This window comes from Mandrillus leucophaeus, unplaced genomic scaffold (assembly GCF_000951045.1).
Source record: "Mandrillus leucophaeus isolate KB7577 unplaced genomic scaffold, Mleu.le_1.0 Scaffold627, whole genome shotgun sequence".
Lineage (NCBI taxonomy): Eukaryota > Metazoa > Chordata > Mammalia > Primates > Cercopithecidae > Mandrillus > Mandrillus leucophaeus.
The window spans coordinates 184699-211693 of record NW_012106775.1 but is presented as its reverse complement, the minus strand read 5'-3'; the positions used below and the strand labels follow the sequence as shown (position 1 = coordinate 211693).

Below are 26995 nucleotides of genomic sequence, written 5' to 3'. Positions count from 1 at the left end.
TCCCAGCTATTCGGGAGGCTGAGGAAGGAGAATCACTTGAACCCGGGAGGTGGAGGTAGCAGTGAGCCGAGATTGTGACACTGTACTCCAGCCTGGGGGACAGAGTCAGACTCGGTCTCAAAAAAACAAAAAACAAAAAGCCAAAATAGGCCGGGTGTGGTGGCTTACGCCTGTAATCCCAACACTTTGAGAGGCCAAGGTGGGCAGATCACCTTAGGTCAGGGGTTCAAGACTAGCCTGGCCAACATGGTGAAACCCTGTCTCTACTAAAAAATACAAAAAAATTCGCTGGGCATGGAGGTGCATGCCTGTAGTCCCAGCTACTCAGGAAGCTGAGGCAGGAGAATTGCTTGAACCTGTGAGACAGAGGTGGCAGTGAGCTGATATTGCGCCCCTGCATTCCAGTCTGGGCGACAGTAAAAGCCAAAATCTAAGAAAACCTAAGTACAGATTACAAATGTGTATGAATTATGGATATTTTTCTTCCTTCCCTTTGGGAGAAGTTTTAGGACTATGAAGTCACAACTACTTGAGATGATAGTGGAAATGAATTTGAAGTTGGATTTAGCAGCTTGAGGCCATGGATCCCCAAGGCCCCTCCAGCACCCAGGGACAACTGCTGAGTGTGCAGCTGTTCTGAGTGGGCATTGTAGGTCAATGCCAAGCAACATGGTGGCTATGTTGGCAGCGGGATCACCATCAGGCCTGCGGGTAACCCTTCACCACACTAGCAGCTCATTTAGATGGTAGCAGTAGCTTTGGAGATCCATCACTCTTCTGCTCAAATCCCTTTAATCTCCTGTAACTGTCTGCCTCGTTTACTCCCCTCTCCAGTCATGTTGGGCTCATAGCTGTTCCTCAAACCCCCCAAGCACGCTCCTGCCTCAGTGCTGTGGCACCTGCTGTTTCTTCTGACTGGAATATTATTCCCCTAAAACACCTCCTGACTTGTCCCCTCAATTCTTTTGGGTCTCTGCTCAAATGACACTGTATCAGAGAAACCTTTGTGGTGAAACTAGCAACTCCTACATCATCACTTTTTTTCACCTCATCAGCTTCACTTTTCTTTCTCAGTACTAACATATTGTCTATTTAGTTGCTTGCTGCCTGCTGTCTCCCATTAAAAGGCGATTTCCATGAAAGCAGGGACTTTACCTGTTTTCGACTGCTTTGGTTCACTGTTGCGTTACCAATACCTAGATAGAATCTAGTAGAATCTGGTAGACAGCTGGCACTCAAAAATATCTACTGAAGAAATACATGAATGAATGGATGATTTTCTACATCACAATATGGTGAATCACGTGTGCTGATAAATAATTGTATCCACATTGCATTTGTCAGTCCCTTCCATTCTTTAAAGTTCAGAAAGTTACCTACATACAAAGTATATGCATACACAAGCAGATTATTCATTCAACAAATATTTACTTAGTGGGTCCTCCATGTCACAGCATTGTAGTGGCCACCAGGGGTACAAAGGTGAGTAAGATCCACTTTCTGACCTCCAGGAGCTCCATCCATCATCCATCCATCCATCCATCCATCCATTCTTTCAATCCTTTTGAGCCCCAGCCAAATTCCAGATGCTGCATATTTAAGATAGTATTTGGTACATCATCTTGTCTTTCTCTCTGGATTGTTAACTCTCCTAATGGCAGGGAACTTAATAATTTAGTTGTAGCTCTGCAAAAATCACTAAATTCTGAGTATTAGTTTCCTTATCTGTAAACATGGGTTTGAGACCTCTGGTCAGCCTGCCTTACAGGGATACTGGAACGTCCAATGAGATGATTCAGAAACGAAATAAGCTTTCTACATCGTGAAGTCCTAAATACATATAAGGGATTCTCAGCCAGTAAATGCTAAAATGAAACCCCAAACCCAAACAAACAAAACAAACAAAAAACCCAACTACAGTCCTTTTCTCAGACTGCTTTTCAGTGGGCCTCAGAGCCTGGGGCAGCTGCTGCGGCTGGCGAGGCCAATCTGCCATCACTCAGAAATTTCACAGTTGGACAGAAATCAGGACAGGCAGCCCAGCTCCGTCAAGGTGATCCTCTGCAGATTAAGTAGACCATCAATAATCTTTGGTTAACATCTGACTCAAGCGTGCACCAGCTCTTCCAACCCTCCTTGCCCTCCAGCTGAGGCTCTGTTGGCTATTGTGTGCTGTTCTGAAGTTTTAGCACCCTCCTTTTATGTTAAAAACAAACAAACAAACAAACAACAACAACAAAACAAATAAACATCGACCTGGCTGGCTTCAGAGTTTCTTACATGATGGAGCTTGAGAGTGAATGAAAGTGATTCCTGAATGTTGATAAGTAAACATCATTGACCAGGCCAGGCGCTGTTCAAAAGGAAGATATTCTAAGTCTTCCAAACTCTAATCAAAGTGGAGAGAGAGAGAGAGAGAGAGAATACAAATATGGGACAAAGCGAGAAGATAAAGGAGCAAGCAAAGCGAGAATACCTATTAGAACATTCTTCCTGGAGCCATGAACAGATGTCTCCATAAGCTCTGGAACTTTCTAGCCTCCACACTTATGCTTTCCCTTCCTGATAGAGTGCCTGACATTGTCAGCATTAACTGAAAAGGTGAAGGCTGCCAGACTGAGCTGGTGAAATCATTCTACGGGAACAAAGACTCACACTTCTGTGTGCATTTTCACCTATAAGGGCTAAAACGATTTCAAATTAAATACCTCGAAGAAATCCTTTTTTCCTCAGCCGCTTTCCCACTAGATCACCTTGTCCTGGGCTACAATAATAATGATGATATCTGCTGGATACCTTTTATACAATACTAGCTCAGCCAGGCATTGTATAAACACTGCCAATCACAAGAAGCGTATCTACACTGAGACTCCAGTCCTTCTTTTGGGATATTCCCCATGATTTCAGGGTCCAGGACCTTCCATCAGTTATGTGCTGATGGAAGCTCATCCCTATTAGCATGTCTCTCTTTTGTATTGTTATGATTTTTTTTTAACATGATAAGGCACACTTTATTCAAGAGGGCTCTGGCGATAGGTATAGAGACCTTTGCAATGAGATCTTGTAGTTGGCAAGAGAGACTGGACCCAACATTCTCCCTTGTACGCTTTGATTTTATGGAAAAGTTTCAAACATACACAAAAAGAGAAAAGTGCAACAAACACCACATATGCCTACTATCCAGTTTCAACAATTAATATCTTGTTAATCCTGTTTAATCTATTCCCACCCCCTAACTGTTCTTTTTAGGGAAGATTATAAAGCAAACACCAGACATTAGACCATTTCAGCACCACCCCTTGGCATTATTTGTCTTTTCTTTTTACTTTGTTGAATGATGCAGTGACTCTGAGGACCCAGTGAGATTTCCTGCTATGGATGGGAGGTGGTGTGGGGTACACAGGAATAGAATTAATTAATCATATATTAATTAATCAAATCTATATTAATCAAACCTAAGCCACCAATCCACTCACTTATTAATTTTTGATATTGTTTTATGGTAACAATTGTTCAAGGTGCCTTATACTTATTATTTAATGAAACAAGGGATTGAAACTAGATTTACCCTTAAAAACTGGGGCTGAAGACAGACAGTAAAGCTAATCATTTTCTTGGGTTCTGAAGATTGGTGATCCAAAGGGACGCTAGAGTTCCTTGTCAGGGAACACCAACCACTGGAGAAATAGGATCCAGTCCCTCCCTCTTCTGTGGGCTTCCCAGGACTGAGTGATGAGGCTTCAGTCACAGAGTGGCAACAGTGCTATCCATATTGGGACTAAATATAGGAAATGCAGAATGCATGAAGAACAGGGAAGCTGAAAACATGGATTGTCTGTGTGCACGCATTGCTATTTAATTATTTATGTGAACTGCTTGCCATGTGTGCTTAATTACCTTGCAGCACGATAATGAACAGGTCTGTCATTAAAATCCCATTGGATTCCAGTGATGAAAACTCTCTCTGGGTTTTCCTGGCCTTCTTTTGCAGCAGACGAGGTTGCTGGCTCAGAACTTAAAAATATGAGTGGTTTGTTCCTGGCTAGGTCTCTGATCTCTGAAGATATGGCACTTGCAGTTTTGTGGAACCCTTTAAGGCTCTGATGGGAGACTTAGCACATCTATGGCCAAAGAATGGCTCTCTTAGCTCTGATCATGCCAAAGTTTGGGCAAAAAGTCTCTTCTCGAATGGCTGTTGAGATGGGATGGATTAGAGCTATAAACCAGGCCTGTGGGCTTCTATAATTTCCAGTTCCCCTAAAGCAATTGTTCCAGGGAGCTGGAAAACGTATTTATGGACCAGCTCTTCCCAGACTAATTAAATCAGGATCTCTGGGAGTGGGGGCTGGTGCTGCCCAGGTGGAGACCCACTGCTTTAAAGCAAGTACATGTTGTGCACACAGAGTCTTACTTTCTTCTCCATCTTTCTCTGTTAGGGTAATCTTTTTTTCTCAAAGCTTTTGAGATAGAAGAGATGTGTTCTTTTTAGGTTTGGGTATTCAGGTCATGCTGGCTTCATAAAACGAATTGGAGGAAATTTTCATCTTATGCTATGGTCTGAAATAGTTTGAATAACAAAGGATCTACCTGGTTTTTGAAGACTAGCTAGTACCCAGTTACAAGACCATGAGGACTTTTAAAAAAGGGAATCTCTTTAATAAAATTTCTAATGTATTTTATGATTATTGGTCTATTCAGGTATTCTACCTCTTTGGGGACAATTTTGAGACTTTGTATTTTGCCAAGAAATTCTCCATTTCCTCTAGATTTTCAAATGTATTGCCATAGATTTTCACATACAATGCTTTGATAAATTCTTTTGCTCCTTTCCCAAGCGGTGATTAAATCTTCTTTCTCACTCTAATAAACTTTTCAAACTTCCTCCATTGTAACAAAACTAGCTAACGCTTATTGATCACTGATCATGTGCAGATCCTAACTGCTTTACTTGTACTAAACTCAGTCCATCCTCATGACAATTCCACGAAGTAGATACTCTTATAATCCTCATGCTACAGTTGGGTATGTAGAGAAGTTAAACAATTTGCCATTAGGTCACACAGTAGCATGCAGTTCTAGCATGCTGCCTACTAACGCGCCCGTGTGTGTGTGTGTGTGTGTGTGTGTGTGTGTGTGTGTGTGTGTGAAGAATCAGCCTATCATTTGACTGTACAGGGTTAAGACTTAGAGGGGAGGGGGACTCTTCACCTACCCTCTCCCCCTTGTGTCTTAAGATGTGCTGCCTTTGGGTATAAAATTAATCGGAGGTGGGGGTGATGTCACAGCTAACCCCAAATTCTCATTAAACAAAACAAAACATAAAAATAATGAAGGGGCAGAAGGAATAACAACAGTGTGGGAGCTGCAGGTTCCTGCTCAAAGCTCGTAATGGGGGAGTATGATCTTTTAAGAATTTTGTCGCTGGAAGGTGACAAGATTCCAATGGCAAAGAGTGGCCCAGAGACTCGGGGTCATGAGTTCCAATGTCTAGATGGAGGATTCTGTGCTCTGCAATCCTTTTGGTGACCTGGCCCAAGGTTACTTACTTGCTTTGAATGTTCACTCAGACAATGAGAAGCCCACACCAGCAACATGAAGCAGACACAAATAGGGATGAAGAAAATAACCACAACCACCTAAAAGGGGTGAGTGGTTATTATGCTCTACTCACAGTCACATCACACTGGGCAACCTTTGTAAGAAAAGATAGATTTAAAAGATCTTCCAGGACAGCTCTCTGTCGCTTCCAGAACAAAAGCTGAACTCTTTCGTGTGGTCTTGAAGGATTTCCACCAACTGACATCAAGTGGCTTTCTATGCCCATTAGCTACTGCTCCCCTCAGCACTACTGCTGTGTCAGTCAAACTAAACTCCTAGCTCTATATGTCGTTGTATGTCTGCCTCTCTGCCTTTGCCCATGTTGCTCCTACCACCAGGAGTGCCCTTTCTCCACTTCTGGATATCTGAATGTGATGAATACTTCAAGGTCTAGCACAAATGTCATGATACTGCTTTCAATATAACTAAATCAGACTAGCACTCGCATATACTTACCAGCAATATAACTGAATCACACTAGCACTCACATATACTTGCCAGCACTTGATACTCGTTAACTGATTTAACTTGCAAAAGAATCCTGTGAATTATGTACTATCCTATCCCTATTTTATAATTGGGGAAATTGAGGATCAATGATTTTTCCAAGACTACGCAACTGTCTAGTAGTTGAGCTGGGATGTGAACCCATGTAATCTGGCTCCCTGCTCTCAACTCCTTTGCACAGTATCTGTGCCTCTCAGCAGGCATGAGCTATAACGACTTTTGCACTTTTCTTGCTACACCTACCAGACAATAAGCTCCTCCAAGAAAGGCTGTGGGTCTGGTGCACCTTTGTATCCCATCCAGTTGGATGTGCCATAACTATTTGCCAGATGCAAAGTGCTAAGCCAGAGTTGATCATGGATACAGAGCGCTAAACCAGAGTTTGCCAGTTGGATGTGCCATAACTATTTGCTGGATGCAGAGTGCTAAGCCAGAGTTGGTCATGGAGCCTGTTACAAAGCTTAGTAAACATTGTAGAGAAGAAAACAGTACCAGATGGATGAGGTGGGGAGGGCAAGGGGGAAAAATTTGCAACGAAGGTCCATCCCTTCTGACAAGATACTTAAAATGTGTGTAGGGAGGCTGACTTTTAATAAATGATACAGTGGAAAATCACTGCTGAAGGGTGATCATATGCAAATTCAGAAGGTACAAATTGAGCTAGGCAAGAGAGATGCTGGCAGAGGTGTGGAAATCTTTAGGCTTTTAGAGACCTGGGACCATGCCTTAAGGCCTTGCTACACAAAGCATGGTCCCTGGACAGGCAGCAGCATCAATGGGAGCCCATTAATTACTGTTTTTGCCATTTTAAAAAATGGGTTCAATTCCCATTTTTAATGGCAAAAACTGCAACTACTTTTGCACCAACCTAATAGAAATGCCCCATCCCAGACCCATGGAAGCAGAACCTACATTTTAACAAGATCCTCAGATGAGTTGCACGCTCCCTAAAGTTTGAGAAGCATTCCCAGAAGACATTCAGGCCCACCTCCATAGACTGTGGCTTAACTGGTTTGGGATGGGGCTAGCCAGGGCATCCACAGTTTCAAAATTTTTTACAGTTAATTTTACCTTGCAGTCTGGGCCAGAATCACTGCCTTGCTCTTCTCTAGACTCTGGTGGAATGAAAAGATGGAGGAGGGCAAGGGATGGAGAATCCCAGTTCTGTCACTAATGAGCTATGTGGTCTTGGGCATGTCACTCAATATCAAATGAAGAAAGTAGATTAGATCAGAGGTTCATGAAACTCAGAATCAGAAAATACACATTCCTGGGTCAAGTGAATTACAATTTCCAGCACTGGGCCTGAGGAATCAGCATTTTTAATAAGTTTCCTAGGGATCCTTGTGCAAGTTCCCTAGGGATCCTGCCAGGCCCTGATATTGGGGATCAGTCAGCAGCATGACCTCTAGGTCTTTTCCTCTACTATTCCATGATCTTAGAGGAGAAGAATTTTGCCCTAGGTTCTACAAGCAATGATAAAGATGTGTTGGTATAGGTTCAAACTATTCATTCAAACATTCAACAGTTCAAACATTTTTGACTGCACCAGAACCTGCTGTAAGAAATATAAGTACTTTTCATGAAGACTATATATACTGTATATATAGCTCCAAATCTTTCCCTTACTGTGATCCACTCTGTTTTCTTCTTTTATTTTCAAATGTACCACTCTGCTGATTTCATGATACACTAGTGGGTTGAGATAATTTGTAAAACCTGGTACAGACAATCTCTGAATCAAGAATGATGTCAGGGCCAGAAAGCCAGAATCTGTGTCACCTGGCAGAGGCCAGAGAGCGCCATGCTGACCCGTCCAACCCATAAGGAATCCAAGGGGCAGTTGATCACAACATGTGAAACTACAACAAAGGGACACTGGTTGGGAAAGCTGCAAAGGAGAAAAGAGGTTAGTGGGAGGCTCAGGACTCCAGGCTGAGGAGTTTAGCAATTACCACAGAGGCAATGTGCACTCACTGTGGCTTCCAGAACAGGCAAGATCCACAAAGCATTTATAGCAGTGGTTCTCAACACTAGAAATACATCAAAATCGCTTGGAAAGCACTCGCAAAATACCAGTATCCACTCCCAGAGATGCTAAACCTCTAACCCAAAGTTCTCCCAAGTGAATGGACTATGTAGCTGGGATGGAAAAACCACTGATTCAAGAGTTAGTTAAAGAGGCAGGGTCACGTAACACAAGAAATGTGGGCTTTGGGGTCTCTTAATTTCTCTGAAGTTTCCTGTGGATGAAATGGGCATAACAACATCCACCTCAGTGGCTTGTTGTGAGGATTAAAGAGGAAGTTACATATACACAGCAGCTGCTCAGTCAAAGGTCGCTCCATTCTTAATCCTTCCTCAGGACCAATGAGAACCCTAAGCCCCAGAAAGGCAGGTCCAAGTTCACGCAGCTGGGCAGCAGCAGAGTGGGGATGTGCGGAGCCTCAGCTCTAGATGTGAATTCTCTGGCACTGTGGGCCTCCTCTCAGGACAGAACAGAGCTCAGGGAGGGTCTTGTGTATCAGGCTCATCTAAATCCAACTCAAATGACCTCAGATGGCCATTTCTCTCCTTCCCCCACTGAACTTCTGCCAGAGCACTGGGCCAACAGAGAGCCCCTCACACAAAATAAAGCCTTAGTTTTCTTTACCCAATAACCAGGTCATATCCTCTCCCTACAACATTATACAAGCTTGCCTTTCAACATGATAGTGTTTGATTTTGACACATTTGAGCTTGACATTCTTTTCTGATAGAAGTATCAGTATGATGCCTCCATGGTGAAAATGCAGTCAAAGAATGATTTTTCAGCCCGTGTGGAAGGTGAGTGGGATGGGAAGAGAGGGGTGATGGAACGGCCAGCTGGAAGGCAGTGTCAGCAATTCAGACATGGGTGGAGGGATTGTGAGTTTTATGGGTTAAGTCTTTCCCTAAAAGATGTTGAAGTCCTAAACACTAGCACCTGTGAACATGACCTTATTTGGAAATAGAGTCTTTGCACACGACCAAATTAAGACAAGGTCATGAGGGTGGGCCCTAATGTAATCTGACTGTGTCATTACAGAGGGAACTCTGGACAGAGAGTGACATGCACAGCGAGAGCACCTGGTGAAGATGAACGCTGAGATGGGGGTGAGGCATCTACCAGCCAAGGAATGCCCAAGGCTTCCAGCAAACCACCAGAAGCCAGGAGAGAGGCAGGGAGCAGATTCTCTCTCACAGCTCTCAGAAGGGACCAATCCTGCTGACATACTGATCTTGGACTTCCAGCCTCCAGAACTGTGAGATACATTTCTGTCACTTCAGATATCCAGATTGTGGCACTTTGTTATGGTAGCCCTCACAAACTAATGCAGTGGTGTCAGATCCTTGTTCAAAGGACACATTGTCACGAACAGAGATAAAGAGCTCCAACTGTCTCCTTTCAAGAGCTAGAACTTCAGAAGAGTAAGCACGCTCGGTCCCACGGGTGACTCTTAACCCACACTTGAGATGCCTGGCTTTATCTTCTGCAGAGATCTAGCCTTGAAATAAAGCTTGTGATCTAATTTCAAGATTACAGCCTTTTTTGTTGGTGTCCTCAAATATGCCTGCATTGGAGCAATAACTAGTGGTAATTTTCATACGGACTCTCTTATCAGTACAGTAGGTAATAACCCTTACCTCAAGCTTCATATGTGTGAGGCATTTTTCTAAGTGCCTTATATTCATGAATCCACCCAATTTTCACAACAGCCCTATTATGTGTGTACTATGCTTATACTCATTTTGCAGAAGAGAAAACTGAGTGAGACACATAGAGGTAGAGCAACTTTCCCAAGGCTGCACAACCAGAAATGTTCAAGCTGGGATGGGGATGCAGGCAATTTGGTTCCAGAGTCTGTGTCCTTCTACACTACAAAAATGGCTACCACATGCCGAGGGCTTACTCTGGGCAGGCACTTTCCAAACACTGACATTATTAATCCATTTTACATGCACAACCATTTATCTAAGCTCGCAGACTGTTTATTTTCCATATTCATACTTCCAGGGAAGTTATTTTAATTTTAAATGTAAGATGGCCAGCCACTTACCCCCATTTCCCAAACACATACGCACAGCCTGGTCCCTCCTCCGAAACGGGTCACTGGTTAGGGATGCTATAGCTTCCCTTGGTGAGTATCTTGCAGCATCCCACGACTCACTTCTCCCCCTCTCATATGCTTATGCCCTCCCAAACTTCCAGTCCTTATCTCCCCAGCCAAAATTAGGAAGTGATTCTTTGTAGGCAGCCCAACCTCCTAAGGTCAAGCTCATTGCTTTTCAAACTAGAATTTGAAGGGTCTTTTCCTCTCCTGGTCAGAGATGAGTGGGAGCTGTCAGATCTGGCCTCCCAGCTTCTGTAATTGATTTATATTTTAGTATAAAATAACTCTTGATTTTACTGAGGGAATCAGAGAAGGGGAAGAGGTACCGGGGAGCCACACGGAGGCAGAGAACGGACAGAAAATAAAGGAGAAGAAGAAAAACCAAGAATGATTACATCTCTGTGCCAGGAACTGGGGCCAGGTACTCAGCACATTGCTCCTACTGCCAACAGCCGAGAGAGGTTAGGCCGTGTGTGGTAGGAAGCTGGATTGGAATCCAGTACTCCTTCGGCTGCACCTGAATAAGAGTCCCAGGGAGGCTGCCAGCTGGCTCACTGTTTCTGACAAGCAGCAAGTCTTCTTCAGGAGAATTATCGGTAGGGTAAGCTGGCGAGTTATAGGACTCCAACAATCACTGTCACCCCTGGAAAGTCAGGGAAGGGAGCTCTCCAAGGTTCCCTGTGCCACTCAGGACAACACTGAGAAAGCAGATATGATCGCTTCAGAAGTCTGTGGCTATGCTGACTGTTACATAGCTGTATTGCAGCAGCCTAGGAGGTGGTCACACTCATGTACTTGGACCTTCTGACCCACCAGCCATAAATGCTAACAATGCCGAATGTGGCACAGCTTCCTTTCAGAATCAGTCAGCAAGACACCCTGTGGTTCCTGCTTCCCTCCAAATCTGCTTGCTAACTTATGAGGAAATAGATCTTTCCGCCTCAGTAACAACAAAATTGGTCTTTGCATCTGCGAAAATTATGCTCTAGATGACAGCAATCCTGAACATTAATCAAGTATCAATCACTGACATGAGTGGAAAATGGAGCTGGCGTCTTTATTTAAGTCTTGTTTTGAGCAAAGCAAAGCAAGGACTGATTGCGGAGAAAACCCTTTAATGGGTTTGAAACAGCACAGTGCAGCGTGAGCTTGGAGGCTGAGGTCTGGTTCAATGCCCAGTTCTGTCTCTAAATGGCTGTGCTCCTTGTGCCTCAGTTTTCCTATTTGTAAAACAACAGAAACGTCATCACCTCTCAAGTCACCAAAGGATTAAATGAGACAACACATCCATACACAGAAGCAATGATCTATTAGATATATTCAGAATAACCCGGAAGACTAAATCCACTAGGGACAGAGTCCCTTATCTTGCCCAAGAGCTTAGAGAATATTTAACATTCTCCGTGCACACACCAGGAGAATATTCTCTTTTTAGGGGAATATTCAGGTTTCTGAGCTGCCTGGTCCCCACCCAAAGGGCTTGTTCTCCATGTGTCAGCAGCACTGCCCTGATCTCCCTCTGGGCTCATCCCAACTTGCCAGACTTAGATCTTACCCCCTTAAAAAAGCTTTCCACCCCCAAATGCAAAACCTGAATCCAATCACAAGGAATCACCAGGTAAACCAAATCCAAGACTTGTAATCTTTAAAAACATGAAGGCCATGAGTGACAGAGGCTGAAAAGACACAACATCTAAATGCAATACGTACTCCAGGATTAAAACTTTTTTTTTTTTTTTTAGACAGAGTCTTGCTCTGTCACCCAGGCTGGAGTGCAATGGCACAATCTCAGCTCACTGCAACCTCCACCTCCTGGGTTCAAGCGATTCTTCTGCCTCAGCCTCCCAAGTAGCTGGGATTACAGGTGCCTGCCACCACGCCAATTCTTGTATTTTTAGTAGAGATGGGGTTTCACCATGTTGGCCAGGCTGGTCTCAAACTCCTGACTTCAGGTGATCCATCTGCCTTAGCCTCCCAAAGTGCTGGGATTATAGGCATGAGCCACTGTGCCCAGCTGATAACAATTTTTTGCTCTAAGGGATAACTGGCAAAATTTGAATAAGCTTTTATCAATGATGTTAGTTTCCTGATAATTGTACTCTGGTTATGTAAGAGAATATCTTTGTTTTTAGAAAATACATGTTGAAATATTAAGGGGTGAAGGGACACAGTTTTGCAAATTACCCTCAAATGGGTCAGGAAAAAATAAAAAAATATAAATGTATATTAAAAAACCAATCTGTATAGATACACACACACACACACACACACACACACACACACACATATATATGGGAGGGGGCGGACAGTTTTTGCAACTTTTCGGTAAGTTTGAAATTACCTTCCTCTCCCCAGAAAAGCCTCCACAATTAATTGCACTCTTTCCTCTTTCTCTTTTAAAATCCTTGTATTTTTTCATGTGGGCCGTGTACGGGAATTCCTTTTGTACGCCTCATACCACTTGACTTACAGGCAAATAACGTTACAGCTGGAAGGAAGGGCCCTCAGAGACCACATAATTTGAAACTTCTGGGTGTTGCAACCAGGCTGAGAGGGGTCCATGGCTGTTGTCATCCAGCTGACCAGTTCCCAAGCTGTCCTGTGTTCTAGGGGCTCTTTCGCCTACTTCACACTGCATGGCCACGCAATGCACGATGCTGCAAAGGAGTGGCAGGTGCAACCGATCTCCTCGGCCTTTGGGAGGGGCAGGAGGCCCTGGAGTCCCAGTCTTTCTCTCGGTTTACCCAGAGTGGAGCCATGATGTGAAAAATGTCAGGAAGTTGCTCTAATCCCATCTGTTCCCAGGGCTCTAGGTAACACCTGTGTGTGAATGGGCCTCAAATTTGTCTCTCCAACCCTGACCTCCGCCTGAGGTCCACACTCCTATATCCAACTGCCAGTTCTTGAACATTGACTCAGCACCTCTAACGTAACATGTCCCAAACCAAAGGTTGGATTTCTCCCTTCCCCTGCTTTTCCTGTCTCAGGTTCAATGCACCATTCCCCCAGTGGTTCAGGCCAAAACCCCAGGCTCATCTAGCCTCCTGTTCTCTCACACTCCACATCCTAGTAAATCACATGGGCCCTATTTTCCAAACATATTCAGAATCTGGCTTTTCCTCAGTGCCGCCACCACCAGGCTGATCCAGGCCACCAGGACTGCTCAGCTGGACACAAGCACCTTGTGACAATGTCCTGTTCCCACCTTTCCCCTGTCTACACTGTATTCCCCACCCAACAACCACAGTCAGCATGTCTCCCTCTGGCTCAGAGCCATCCAAAGGCTTCCACGTCACTTAGAATAAAATCTGCATCCTTAGAAGGATTTACCTGACGGGATCCCTCCCTGAGCAGTCAATCTCTTTTCTCACATTCTTCACTCCTTGACACTTGAGGCATCTCAACCCTGTGTTGGCCCAGGGGCATGAGAGCCTGGCATGTCCCCAGCTTCAGGGTCTCTCCCCTGGTGCCCTCTCTGCCTAGAGTTCTTTGGCCAAGTACCTACAAGACCTTCTCGCTGACTGCACTCCCTGATTACCTTGTGCAAAAGAGCACTCTGCCTTTCCTGCACTGACTTTTCTTCACCTGACATCATACACTTCTTTGTTTACTATTATATCCCCCAGGAAGTTTCTAGACATAGGGAATCTATGTGGTTCTCTCTGAATCCCAGACACTGCTTGGCACATAATAGGATCTCCTTAGTACTGTGTTTACTAGATTAATAAATGAATGCATTATTAAGTCAAAAAGCAAGGAGCAGAATGATGTATAAAACACACACTCATTTATTTTAAAAAAGAAAAATATACACATGCATACTTGCTTATCTTTGGGAGGATGGAACAGCCTTGCCTTCTGCGATGGCGAATGGGAGACTGCGGGCAGGAGTAGGAGGGAAACTTTTTACTGTACACCCTTTTGTGATCTTTTGAATTTTGTAGTAGATACATGCACTATCTGTCCAATGAATTAAAAACAGAAAAACATACTTGCCCCTGTGATATTGTGAACTATATATTTGGTCTTCAACCCATTTTTTGGCATTCAATTCTCAAAATCCTTAGAAGCACCAAAATGATGCCTTTTGCATGCTAATGAGTTGACATTATCTGGCAGCGGGTAGGGAGCTTCAGGATGGGGACTGTTCACCAGAAAGACCAAGGCAGGATTAGGGGGCTGGGACTTTCAGCTCCACTCCCCAACCTCCAGGAGGGTAGAGAGGCTGAAGGTTGAGTTCATCACCAATGGCCAGTGGTTTAATCAATCATGCCTATGTAATGAAGCCTCCATAAAAACTCAAAAGGGTTCAGAGAACTTCTGGATAGCTGAAGACATGGATGCTTACAGAAAGGTTAAGAGGAACTCACTTTCAGGGCAGGGTGGCGCACTCTAGCTTCACAGGGACAGGAATTCTTATGCTCGGGACCCTCCCAGACCTCGCCTTATGTATCTCTTCATCTGGCGGTTTATTTGTATCCTTTAAGATATCCTTTACAATAAACCAGTAAATGTGTTTCCCTGAGTTCTGTGAGCCACTCTGGCAAATTAATTGAACCTAAAGAGTGTGTTGTAAGAGTCCCAGCTTCAAGCCAGTAGGCTAGAAATTCTGGAGGCCCAGACTTGCAACTGGTAGTACAGAGGGAGGACTGAGTCTTGGGGACTGAGCCCTCACCCTATGGGATCTGATGTGATGCCTGGTAGAAAGCACCAGAACTGAATTAAAGGACATCCAGCTGGTGTCCACTGTGGAACAGATTGCTTGCTTGGTGGTGGGAAAAACTCCCAACATGTTTGGTCTCAGAAGTCTTCTGTTGGCCGGGTGTGGTGACTCATGCCTGTAATCCCAGCATTTTGGGAGGCCAAGGCAAGTGGATCACCTGAGGTCGGGAGTTCAAGACCAACCTGACCAACATGGAGCAACCCCGTTTCTACTAAAAATACAAAATTAGCCGGGTATGGTGGCACATGCCTGTAATCCCATCTACTCGGGAGGCTGAGGCAGGAGAATTGCTTGAACCTGGGAGATGGAGGTTGCAGTGAGCCGAGATCGTGCGATCACACTCCAGCCTGGGTAACGAGCAAAACTCTGTCTCAAAAAAAAAAAAAAAATAAAATAAAAAAATAAAAAATAAAAATAAAAATAAAAAAAAAAAAAGAGGAAAAACACATTGAGCATGATTTTTGCACACACAACACCCAACTCTAATAAAATGATTATGGGAAGACGTATTCAGAGCAGACTTAGTCTGCATTTGTGACAAGGGACAAAGGGCAGCAGTGGGATGCTAGACCTGCAATGCCTAGGAGAGTGGTCCAGCTCTTCTCTACCTGTGAGACTCTGGCTGGGTTGCCCCTCTGGCCTCAGTAGGTTTCGAGTTCCTCTACTGCAATAAAGGGTTGGGGAGGTTGGATTCGACCATCTTAGAGGTCTCTCTCCAGCTGTATGGCTCTATAGTTCCATTTGATTGGATGTTACCTGTTGGACCACACAAATGGACAGGTCCTATGCCATACCCTCATGAGATCTGTGCAGACCCAGCACCAATGTTGCAGGAATCCTCCTGCCAGTGACACAGCTAGGTGTACCCCTGGTTACCTGGGCCTGGGTATGACTGAGCTAGAAAGCTGAGGCTCACCCTCCTGCTTCCAGACTCTTCCCCCTCAGGCCTGAGGTTTGGGGCTTTTGCACTCTGTGCCTCTGCCACTTGAAACTCTCTGGGGAGCTGAGCAAAACAACACTCAGAGCCAGGCGTGGACAGGGCTGCCTGTGTCTCTAGAGCCGGGCCCACCCCGGAGATAAGGAGATCATCAGGTGGTCTCATGAGGCAGCAGGGCACACTAAAGTGAACTTTCCTTTCCTGAAAAATGTTAGTAAGAAAAAACTGCAAACGAAAATAGCTTTCAGAATGTTTGGGGAAAGGCCCTCTGCTGGGGAGGAACGTGAGGAGTGGGAGAGACGATGCTCGGGCACCATTCTAAATTATCTGCATGAGGAGAAGGAAGGAAACGGCTTGGGTGCACAGGAATTCGCCCCTGACTTTGGAATGCCCCACCTTACTGTTTTCCTTATTAGATTTGTCTTGTTGATGATTTCAGACTGAGGCTAATGTGAATATGAGTTTAGATTCTGTCTGCACAGGCCAAGGGGTCGGTGGAGAAATGTTTGGAAGTGTTTTGGGTTTCAGAGGAAATTCCTTGCAGGATTAAAGAATTTTCTCTGGATAGTCCTCAAAATAGAGGTTAGGGTACAGTTACAGTACAGGAGAGTAAGGAAGAGTGAAATCACCATACTGCAAGTCAAACAAGAATGAGAAAGAAAGTGGGCTTTTCAAAAGAAGTTTGACAATACCTTTGGTCCTTAACCAATGATTTTAAGTCTCACTCTCCCTTTATTTTGAAAGCTCAAGAGTTCTAGTCTGCGGAGTTGTCATTTGGGGGTGAAGGTAGGGGCGGGAGGTACACACAGTTGTCACCCTGAGAAAAGGGGCCACCACGAGAGGTTGTATGGGACACACAAGAATCACTTGAACCCAGGAGGCGGAGGTTGCAGTGAGGTGAGATTGCGCCACTGCACTCCAGCTTGGGTGACAGAGTGAGACTGTCTCACAAAAAAAAAAAAAAAAAAAAGAAGAGCGAGAGGTTGTAAGAGCTCTATCCCTGGATATTAAAGAAAGTAGCAGACAGCATTAGGCTGGTGGATTTCATCTGGGCAGCACCAGATCACTTATGGGACTTCTGACTTGGCAGGTCTCAGGTAGGGTCTCCACTTCTTTATTTCAAAAAGCTTCAGAGATGACGTAAATCAACACAATTGTCTGTTGTCACCCCTGCTTCCTTCTCCCCCAGGTCCAAGCCCACTGTTGAGGATCACTGTTGGCTGTATTCTGGACACTTACTGCCTAAAAATGGACTAGTCTGTGAAGGTTCTTCCTGTACTATACACCTGCACCATACATCGAAAATCTTAATTCACCTTTAACAGCTGTGCCCCACAAGAACCTATCACGTCTTCAAAATGGGAGAATTGGGGATTGACTTTTTTCTTTCCACTCATTTAAATGCACTTTGAACCATGTGTAGACTGCAGGCACTTTAGAAAGACACTGAGGTTGAAAAGTCTGTCTTGACTTCCAAGGAAGGGTAAGTCCCTGATTGCAGCCCCAGGGCCCATTCATTGTTAACAGTTTGCGTTTCAAACAATATACTTTGTGAGCAGTTAAATATGATGGATAATATAACTTTAGATTTATAATTGCTCTTTTTTTTTTTTTTTGAGACAGGATCTCACTCTATTGCCTGGGCTGAGTGCAGTGATGAGATCTCAGCTCACTGCAGCCTTGACCTCCTGGCTCAAGTGATCCCCCCACCTCAGTTTCTTCAGTCGCTAGGACTACAGTCACGTGTCACCACACCTGGCTAATTTTTGATTGTTTTGTAGAGACAAGGTCTTGCTATGTTGCCTAGGCTGGTCTTGAACTCCCTCCTTGGCCTCTCAGTGTTGGGATTACAGGTGTGAGACACCAATCCCAGCATTTTGGGAGGCAGAGGCGGGTGGATCACCTGAGGTCAGGCATTCGAGACCAGCTTGACCTACATGGTGAAACCCTGTCTCTAGTAAAAAATACAAAAATTAGCTGGGCATGGTGGTGGGCGCCTGTAATCCCAGCTACTTGGGAAGCTGAGGCAGGAGAATCACTTGAACCCAGGAGGTGGAGGTTGCAGTGAACTGATATTGCACCATTGCACTCCAGCCTGGGTGACAGAGCAAGACTCTGTCTCAGAAAAAAAAAAAAAAGCTACTTTTATCAATCACTCCTTTGGCAAGTGGCTTTTCCTGTTCCTCAGTTTGCATTCAAAGCCTTCCATGATCTGGCTCCTATGTGATTTTCCAAACTGGTTCCTCATACCTCCTGCAACCCACTCTCATTGCTTCAAGTTGACTGGCTGCCTCACTTGTTTTTTCTTTCAATGCTGTAATAACGGCATAGGATTATATCATTAGAATGATGAATGTATCTTGACTTAACTAATCCCTAATTGCTTAACATTTTTCTATTTCCCTTCTCTGTGTTTTACTTTGCCAGGAAGGGTGTCTAAGGAATCATGCAGTCCAGTGGCTTTCAGCTTTGGCCAGTCACTGGAGTATGGGATTACTCCACACTCCATGGGAAGGGTTGGGATGGGAAGGTGGGAGGGAGGTGGGGGTGTTATAAAACTCTCAATGGAGTTATAACATGCATATAGGAAAAGGCACAAATCACACATGTGCTGCTGGATGCCTATTCACAAACAAAAGCCCCATGTAACCAGCATCTGGATCAGAAATGACATTCCCCGCACCCCAGAAAGGCTGGGGCAAAGGACTTTTTAAAAATTCTCACTTTCAGGCCAGGTGTAGTGGCTCATGCCTGACAGGTGAATCATTTGTGTTCTGGAGTTTGAGGCCAGCCTGGGCAACACGGGGAAACCCCGTTTCTACTAAAAATACAAAAAAATTAGCTGGGCATGGTGGTGCATGCCTGTAGTTCCAGCCATTTGGGAGGCTGAGGTGGGAGGATTGATTAAGCCTGGGAGGTCTAAGCTGCAGTGAGCTGCGATCTTGCCACTGCACACTAGCCTGGGCAACAGAGTGAGATCCTGTCTCAAAGAAAAAAAAAAAAAAGTTTCACTTTCGGATTGGTCATCTGATATCTGGATTTCTGGATCTGAGGTAAACCCAGGAATTTGCATTTTTAAGATTCTGCCCAGGGGCCTCCCATTTACCACTAGACTTGAAGACTACTCATCTACCAAGGATTTTCAAAGGGTCCCCCTCAGGTGTCCCCCTGGGGATGTGGGGGTAGAGACAGGGAGGCGTCAGCTCTGCCTTTCCATGGATCAGAATCACCTGAATGTCTTTCTTATACTGGGCCTCCTTCGGTGGATACCAATCCTTCAAACAACCACAATCTTGAAAACCACCTGTATCAGGGCTCAAGGGAAGAAGCAGAACACAAGGATGAATACAGTACAGACATATCTATCAGCATTTACATGAATTTATTTTAGGTATTGACCTTTTGCGATAGTAAGAGCTGGTTAAGCAGCCTCTATAAGGTGGTTGTTTTTGCATCTGACGTGAGTGTGTGAGGTTCACAGGACAGGCAGTTGGGGAGAACAATCAGGAACTCACAGGCCTTAACTGGAACCACATGAAGATGGACTGAAACTCATGTCACTTCTTGTTGCCTTTGACCATGATGGTACAAATGTCCTGCAGAAGCTGCAGCTCTTCACCATGGAGCTAAATGCACACATATGGCCCAGGAGTCAGAGAAGTTGAAGAAGGATCCAGAAGGTGGAGCAGTTGCAGGCCCGGCTGGCAAATGAGTGACAACGTACGTGTTGGAAAGTGCTGCTGCCCTTCCATCCTTGGAATCTCCCAAGAATTTATCTTGGGGTCCATGCCAATTAGAAACCCACAGGACAGGGAATTCTGGGAAATGTAGTTCACCCTAGTGTAGAACACGTGACAGTCACCACACCGCACTCTGACCATCATTCCCATGCTTGGCTGCCACTGGAATCGTGCAGAGTCTTAGCTTCCCAGGTGGCTCAAACATGTAGCTGAGGCTGAGAAGCACTGGCTGTCAACTGACACATGGATGTGAACCTTGAGACTGCCCCAACCCAGGTCCCAAGAAGATAAATTCTACACTTTTTTCATTGCAAGAGGAGCATAAAAAGGTCTGGTTATTTTTCCTAAGGTCCTAAAATGTGGCTTTTCTCATTATCCTGCCTTCCTTCTGCCCTGTCTCAGCTAACCCAGCCACAACCTTCTTGTAGTCCTCAACACAGTGGCTGCACCCTGAACAAAGTCCTCCCTTGTTTATCCTCTTGGTACAAAGTGGATTAAGAGCACAGTTGGAAGACCCCAAGATCATCCAAATGCCACCAAGCTCATAGTGAACTGAAGACTCAGAAGTTTTCACTATTAGGCTTATAAATAAAGCATCTCTTCCTCCGTGACACAGACTAATTAAATGATTGTAACACAGCCAAGTGGTCAGTGAACACTTAACCACTGTGATGTGAGCCACAGAGCTGGCGAGAGCCAGTGCTGCAGACTCACAGGTGGCTGAGCTGCTGCTGCTGAGTCTTTCTCAAGGACGGCTGAAGGAGAAGCCATTGGAGGAGATAGGGGTGGTTGCAGAAGTGGGAAAAGAGTTGGGGGCTGAAAAGAGCTCTGGTGCAAGTTGCAGCTCTGCAACTAAGTAGCCGTGGGTGTTTGCACAAGTCACTTAAATGTTCTAAACCTCAATATCAGCACTACCTCCTGCACAGGATAATTGAGAACATCAAATGAGAGAACACACATGAAACAGTCTGGGAGGAAGAAAGTCCAAAAGCATGGACATTCTGTGTTAGTAGTTCTAACTCTGTTACAGATGACACTGGTATAAGGTGAAGGTTATCTAGTTTATAGATGGATTTTTATTTAGATATTTTGCTTTCTTTTTCCTATCTATGATGTGGTTATTTCTTTTTTTTTTTTTTTTTTGAGGCGGAGTCTCGCTCTGTCGCCCAGGCTGGAGTGCGGTGGCCGGATCTCAGCTCACTGCAAGCAACGCCTCCCGGGTTTACGCCATTCTCCTGCCTCAGCCTCCGGAGTAGCTGGGACTACAGGCGCCCGCCACCTCGCCCGGCTAGTTTTTTGTATTTTTTAGTAGAGACGGGGTTTCACCGTGTTAGCCAGGATGGTCTCGATCTCCTGACCTCGTGATCCGCCCGTCTCGGCCTCCCAAAGTGCTGGGATTACAGGCTTGAGCCACCGCGCCCGGCCGATGTGGTTATTCCTAATGAGGTCTGCTGAAGTGTGAGATTGACACAGGTGATTAAAGTTGGATCTTTGGGATTAACTTTGGGTTTTTATTATTTACGCTCTCCCTCTCCTCTCCATTATAGCAGACAACTGAAGATAGGCTGAACCACCCATTCTACACTCTGGAAATAAGTTTACACAGAAAGAACCCTTCTAAGAAAAAGCAACAGTTACCTCTTCTTTCAGAACATCCTTGAGGAGTAAAACTGGGGAAGGAACAGGCAGTGCTGCTCTATGTTTATTGGTATGTTCACTATTTATGGGAGTTTTCTCTTTCAGAATTAGATTTTCAGCTTCTTGAGGGCAAGGTCTGAATCCTGATGAGGCTTTTTGTCTGCATTAGTGCCTGGGACAGTGCAGTAGAAAGGATGTGGGGTGTAAGGATCCAGAGTTCTGAGATCTAGTTACAGCTCTGCACCCACAAAGCCATTTTAATCCTTCTCAGTCTCAGTTTCCTCCTGTGTAAGGTGGGAATTACCCACTGCATGAGAGTATTGTGTAGCACAAATTAGACAATTTGTGGGAAAATACTTCTATGACCCAAAACGTGCTATGCAAGAGGGATAGACTGTGGTAAGAGCTGTTACGTCTCAAGAACTCTATACTGGTTGATTTTCCTGTTGAGGACAGGCAGGCACAGAGCACAGGTGGTCGACCCTGAGCTTCAGATGGGAAAAAACGCAGGAGTGGAGGAGAGGGGAAGGACATCCCTGGCAGCCCCTGGAGTGACCATAGACACTTTCTCACTGCCCATCTTGGAAGATCTCTGCAATATCTCTTTTGCTTCAAGCTGTTTGTCAGTCTGGTCCCTTGTTTGTTTGTTCTTTTCTTTTCTTTCTTTCTTTTGTTTTCTTTTTTAAGAGACAGAGTCTCACTCTGTTGCCCAGGCTGGAGTAAAGTGATGAAATCACAGCTCACTGTGGTCCATACCGTGCAGTGTTAGTAGTATAGTGATAAGCATAGCTGCCTTCCATAGCTCATCACAGCCTCAAACTCCTGGGCTCAAGTGACCCTCCCACCTCGGCCTGAATAGTTGGGACTGTAGGCATAAGCAACTGCACCCAGCACATTTTAAAATTTTTTGTAGAGACAGGATCTCACTATGTTGGCCAGGCTGGTCTTGAATTCCTGGCTTCAAGCAATCCTCTCACCGTGGCCTCCCAAAGTTCTGGGATTACTGGCGTGAGCTACCATACTCAGCCTATTGGTTCATTTTTTAAATCAGATGTCCACTGAGCACACACTATGTGCCAAGCACTGTGCTAGGAATTGAGAATTGAATGGTAAGCAAAACCAGGTAAGGTCCCTGCCCTCATGGAGTGGAAACTGGCCTGTTTCTTCCCAAACATCTTTGGACTCAGGCTTATGCACTGAGTCCTGCAAGTACCATCCAGCCCTGGGGACAGACGTAAATGTTGTGTTTTAGTGGGATTCCAGATTTAAGCTAAAAAATATCAACAAGTTTAGGCCAGGTCTAACAAGAAAAAAAAGAAAAGGCAAAACTCCCAGCAACCCCTCTTTTGGGTCTTCCTTCCTGTGCCCCTACCTCTGGTTTCCAGTGTCATGCTCTCTATGGTTTTACCCGCTTTTGGAACGCTCACCTAACTCATTCATACTAAGGTGGTTCTTACTCTAGAAGAACTGAATTTAATAGGGAAAAAACCCTTAAAGAAATGATACCCCAGCTGGAAGGATATTAGAGGACATCCTACATCACACCACTAGGGTAGTCACTTCAGACCGGCACTTTCAGGGGCAAGAGGGTTAGAGGACATTGGTGCTGGCAGCAGGGATGAGTTCCCTTAAGCAAACCTCTGTGCTCTTTAAACATCACTCAAGGTAAGGAGGGGAAGGGCAGGGAGCAATATGGCTGCCATCAGGGTCCTTGTTTTTGTTTACAGGAGGTGAGTCTGCAAAGGCTTATTCCATTACTAAAAGTGGTAACTACATAATTCACTGTGTAAATGAACGTGGAAAAAAATAAAGACCAGGGGAGTCTTCTGTAGCCAGAACCTAGAAAAGCTCCATCCACTGGCCCTCTTTTTAAATTTTTCTCTCATTTCTGACCAAGCTGTCAGATAATCCTACTGGTGAATTTCCAGCTGGAATTTCAATTTCCCTCTTAGTGAGAAAAGTGAGACACATTTTATTATTAGACCCCAATCCCTGAAGTGAATTTCCCAAAAAAATGTTGGTTATGTGAACCCTGAGGAGACTCATTAAAAGAAAAGCTTTGTATTGTAAAATAAAGCATGGGCAGTGAAAACCACACAAAAGAGATGCACTGCGTTGGGAGGGATGGGAAGGTCAGCATCCAGGTAACCACCATGCAGGTGGAGACACAGAACTTTGCCAAGCACCCCACTCCATGTGTCTGGTCCACTTGTAGCCACCCACCTCCCTCAGTAAGCAGACTCCTGGCTCCACAGTCTTTGTGTCCTTGTGTGTGTTTATGATGTCATCGCCCATGTGTGTATCCTCAGAGGCTGCATTTCAGTCCTCCCATGTTTTGCATGCCTTTTAAACTTATTTTAAGCGACCAATTTCCCCCTCATTATTTTCCTTACAATTTTCCTGTTGAAGACTCTTGCTGTCTAATCTGCAGTTTCTCACTGTCTGGATTTTGCTCTTGATGCATGCCAATATGTCCAAATGCACTCATTTTGATGCAAATAATCACTCATTTAAAAAGACCCTGTTTGCCAGCCATGTTCTTAAGGAGGGCACAACCCACCGTAATCGCTTTCTCATGAGCGTGTGGGCAAAGGGAGCGCTCACAATAGAGGTAATGAGACAGAGAACAACGTGAATGTGATTTATGAAAAAAGAAATATATATATTTCCAATTGGAAGTGACCAGGGAATGCTTCTCTTTAATGCCTTTCAATATAGTTTGCTTTAGTGGGAAACACATTTGGAAAGGGATTTGGCATCATGTTATACTCTAGGGTCCGGTGTTGTATGCATTAGTTTTTATCAAAGATGATTGCATAATAGGAACCTGGATGTAGCAAAAACCTAAGGAATCTAAACCACTAACCAAGCTCACCAAATGTAATAAATATAAATCACAGATGAAGGGAAGATTAAATGTGGCTATTTACTTATGCAAGAAATGTAAGCTTTAAGATTTTTTCGTTTTCTAATCTCAGCAGGCAGTCCCATGAACATAATTATTAGTATTTTCAAGGCTTGATCAAATATTGGCTTAATAAAGAACTCATTCACTTAACGGTGATGACCTCCAGGTACCTGTGGTAAAGTCCAGAACCCTAAATTATATGCTCCAGAGCTATGGCACCTACATGATGGACAAAATAAATGAGTAGCGTCATACTAATATATGGGAGATTTTTAACACTTAAAATTAAGTATGTCTGAATTAAATACCTGTTTTGATTTGCAGAGGGGAAAAAAGCTCCCAAAAGATGGATATGATAAAAGGACTCAGAAGTCAAGGCTCCCTTCAAACTCAATAGGCTACTAACACTACCTTCAAAACCATTACAGCATTAGTTGTACAGCCACGAAAGGGGCCAAAAAGACATCAGAGGGGAATAAAAGAAATTAGGTAGAGGGCCTAAATGAGCACATGCTGGTTCTCTATTCTTATTTCTCTCCTTGGCTTTCCTAGGGATTGTATCTTTGGAAAAAAAAAAAAAATCAGGTTTGTGAGGCCTCCTCTCTGCTCACATTCACTAGAGAGAAGGTAAGGACAAAAAGGGATAGGGAGGGAAAAGATAATCACAAGAAGGAAGGAGGCAAATTTCACAGGCAGACTGATACCTTCCTTGGGCTCAGGAGTTTTAAAACTCTGCTTGCAAGATTAGGTTCTTGCTTTTATAGTATAGATGGTAAGAGATTTCCAACTCTGATTTTACAATGCTCTGGGGTTTATGCAATTATTACGATGTGTGCATTTAAAATTCTCAAAGCCAAATTAATTTGAATTATTTTTCACCAAAAAGGCAGACATTTAAAAGCTTTTTTTTTTCCCCCAGTTATCATCCTAGTCTACCTTTCTGTATTTTTTTTTTTTGAGACAGGTCTCGCTCTGTCACCCAGACTGGAGTGCAGTGGTGCGATCACAGCTCACTACACCCTCCATCTCCTGGGCTCAAGGAGTGATTCTCCCACCTCAGCCCCCTAAGTAGCTTGGGCTACATGTGTGCATAACCCCGCCTGGCTAATTTTTACATATTTTTGTAGTGATAGAGTCTCACTATATTGCCCAGGCTGGTCTCAAACTCTTGGGATCAAGCAATCCTCCTGCCTCGGCCTCCAAAAGTACTGGGATTACAGGCGTGAGCCACCATGCCTGGCCCTTTTTGAAAGATTTGATATGCCTTGGAATTCACCCTGCCTGAGCCCTGGGACACAGTTGCTTTGTTTCGAGGCTAAGTACTTGTGTTCCCAGCTGGCTGGTGCTCTTCTTTTAGGCCCTCTCTGGATCACTAGGAATTCCACAGTTCTTCCCTAAGCCTTTTTTCCATCCCTGTCCCTCTTCCCAGTCCCTGCTCCAAAACCCCTCATGGACTGCTTTCTTCTTGAGGTTTCCCACCTCGACCTCTAAGAGCTATGGTGGAATGAAATTCCTGGTGAGCAGGCTGGGCTGGCTCCCAGCAGTGATATGTGAAGGGAAATCAGAACTTCGTAAGGGGAATAAACCTATCAGAGCCTTCCATGCTTCCATCAGCTCACTTCTCCTCCTGGGCTGGGCTCAGTCTAAGCACATTACATGCATAATGATGTTTAATCCTCATACCACCTCTCTGAGAAGCATGATTATACCCATTTTCCACACATGAGAAGATTTACACTCAGTCAGAGCAGGAGCTAGACAAGGCTGGCTGAGCAGTGAACCTTGCTCCCAGTCCGGCTCTGAACCATCACACTCTTCAGTGTGAAGCAGGAGATTTTAGCCTCACGTTTCTGGACACTGGAAGGACTCAAGAGCTTTGGGGTTTGCCCCTTTGGTAGTCCAGTGGAGGACAGATCAGTGGTGACAGGCTCTGGCTCTGTGGTCCCCTGCCATGCCACTCTGCAAGGGGGCCCTTCCCTGCCTATGCCTGGGTCTCCCTGGTGACCACCCAGTTTTTCCTCGAGGGCCTACCACAGAACACAGGCGGGTGTGTGAAGTCTTTACTCTGTACCTCCCTACACTGACCAGGGTAGAATGTGGTGGTTCTTCCCAGAACTGTGCCATCTGTAGATAGACCAGGGCCTTAGCCTTCCTTCTTAGCAAACGATATGTATCAGTTCATAGGAAACCACTCTGCCGATGACACTCCACATCTGAACACAGGACAGTAAAAAAGGTCCTTGATTTGGGAGGTACGGGGAAGAGAAGGGAGACAGGCACAATTCTGTCTTTACATCTTGAGCCATCCAGCTGAAGGGGGTCTGCGGGCTGGCAGGGGGTGGTAAGGCTTCAAATCCTTTCTTTGAACCATTTAAAAATGTTCTTGCATGCTGCCTCCTTTCCCCATAAACCCATGTAACACATCACCAACTACTACACAGAAAATGTTAAATATATAACAAATATACTAAATCATATAAAAGATATTATTTAGTGGCCTTTTTTTCTAGTTTATTCTTACTTTTCTTACTTTTTTTTTTTTTTTTTAATCCAGGTAGCCAATTTTATCAGCCAGGTTTGGAGTACTGGGCTGATAAATGTTGAAATAGTCATGGGGTTTCATTTATTCATTATGTCTTCCTTCTTCTGTGGGAGTCAGCGCCGAGATGATAAATGCTGGGCTCAGGTCCAGCTCGGGCCACTCACTCCCAAGGTTCTACACAAACAGATCAGCTGGATCAGGGCCCAGCAGGGAGGTGAGGCTTAAACCTCTTCGCCTGAGGAGGAGCCAATAAAAAGACTAGCAGCTTG

The 26995-nt window shown here is 44.7% G+C and overlaps 1 protein-coding gene across 2 annotated transcripts in view; it reads right to left on the bottom strand.

The window, feature by feature from the left end:
• The window catches only part of ATXN7L1 (ataxin 7-like 1), a 280106-nt gene that overhangs the window by 125131 nt on the left and 127980 nt on the right, over positions 1 to 26995 (bottom strand). The gene's annotated exons all lie outside the window — the stretch shown is intronic.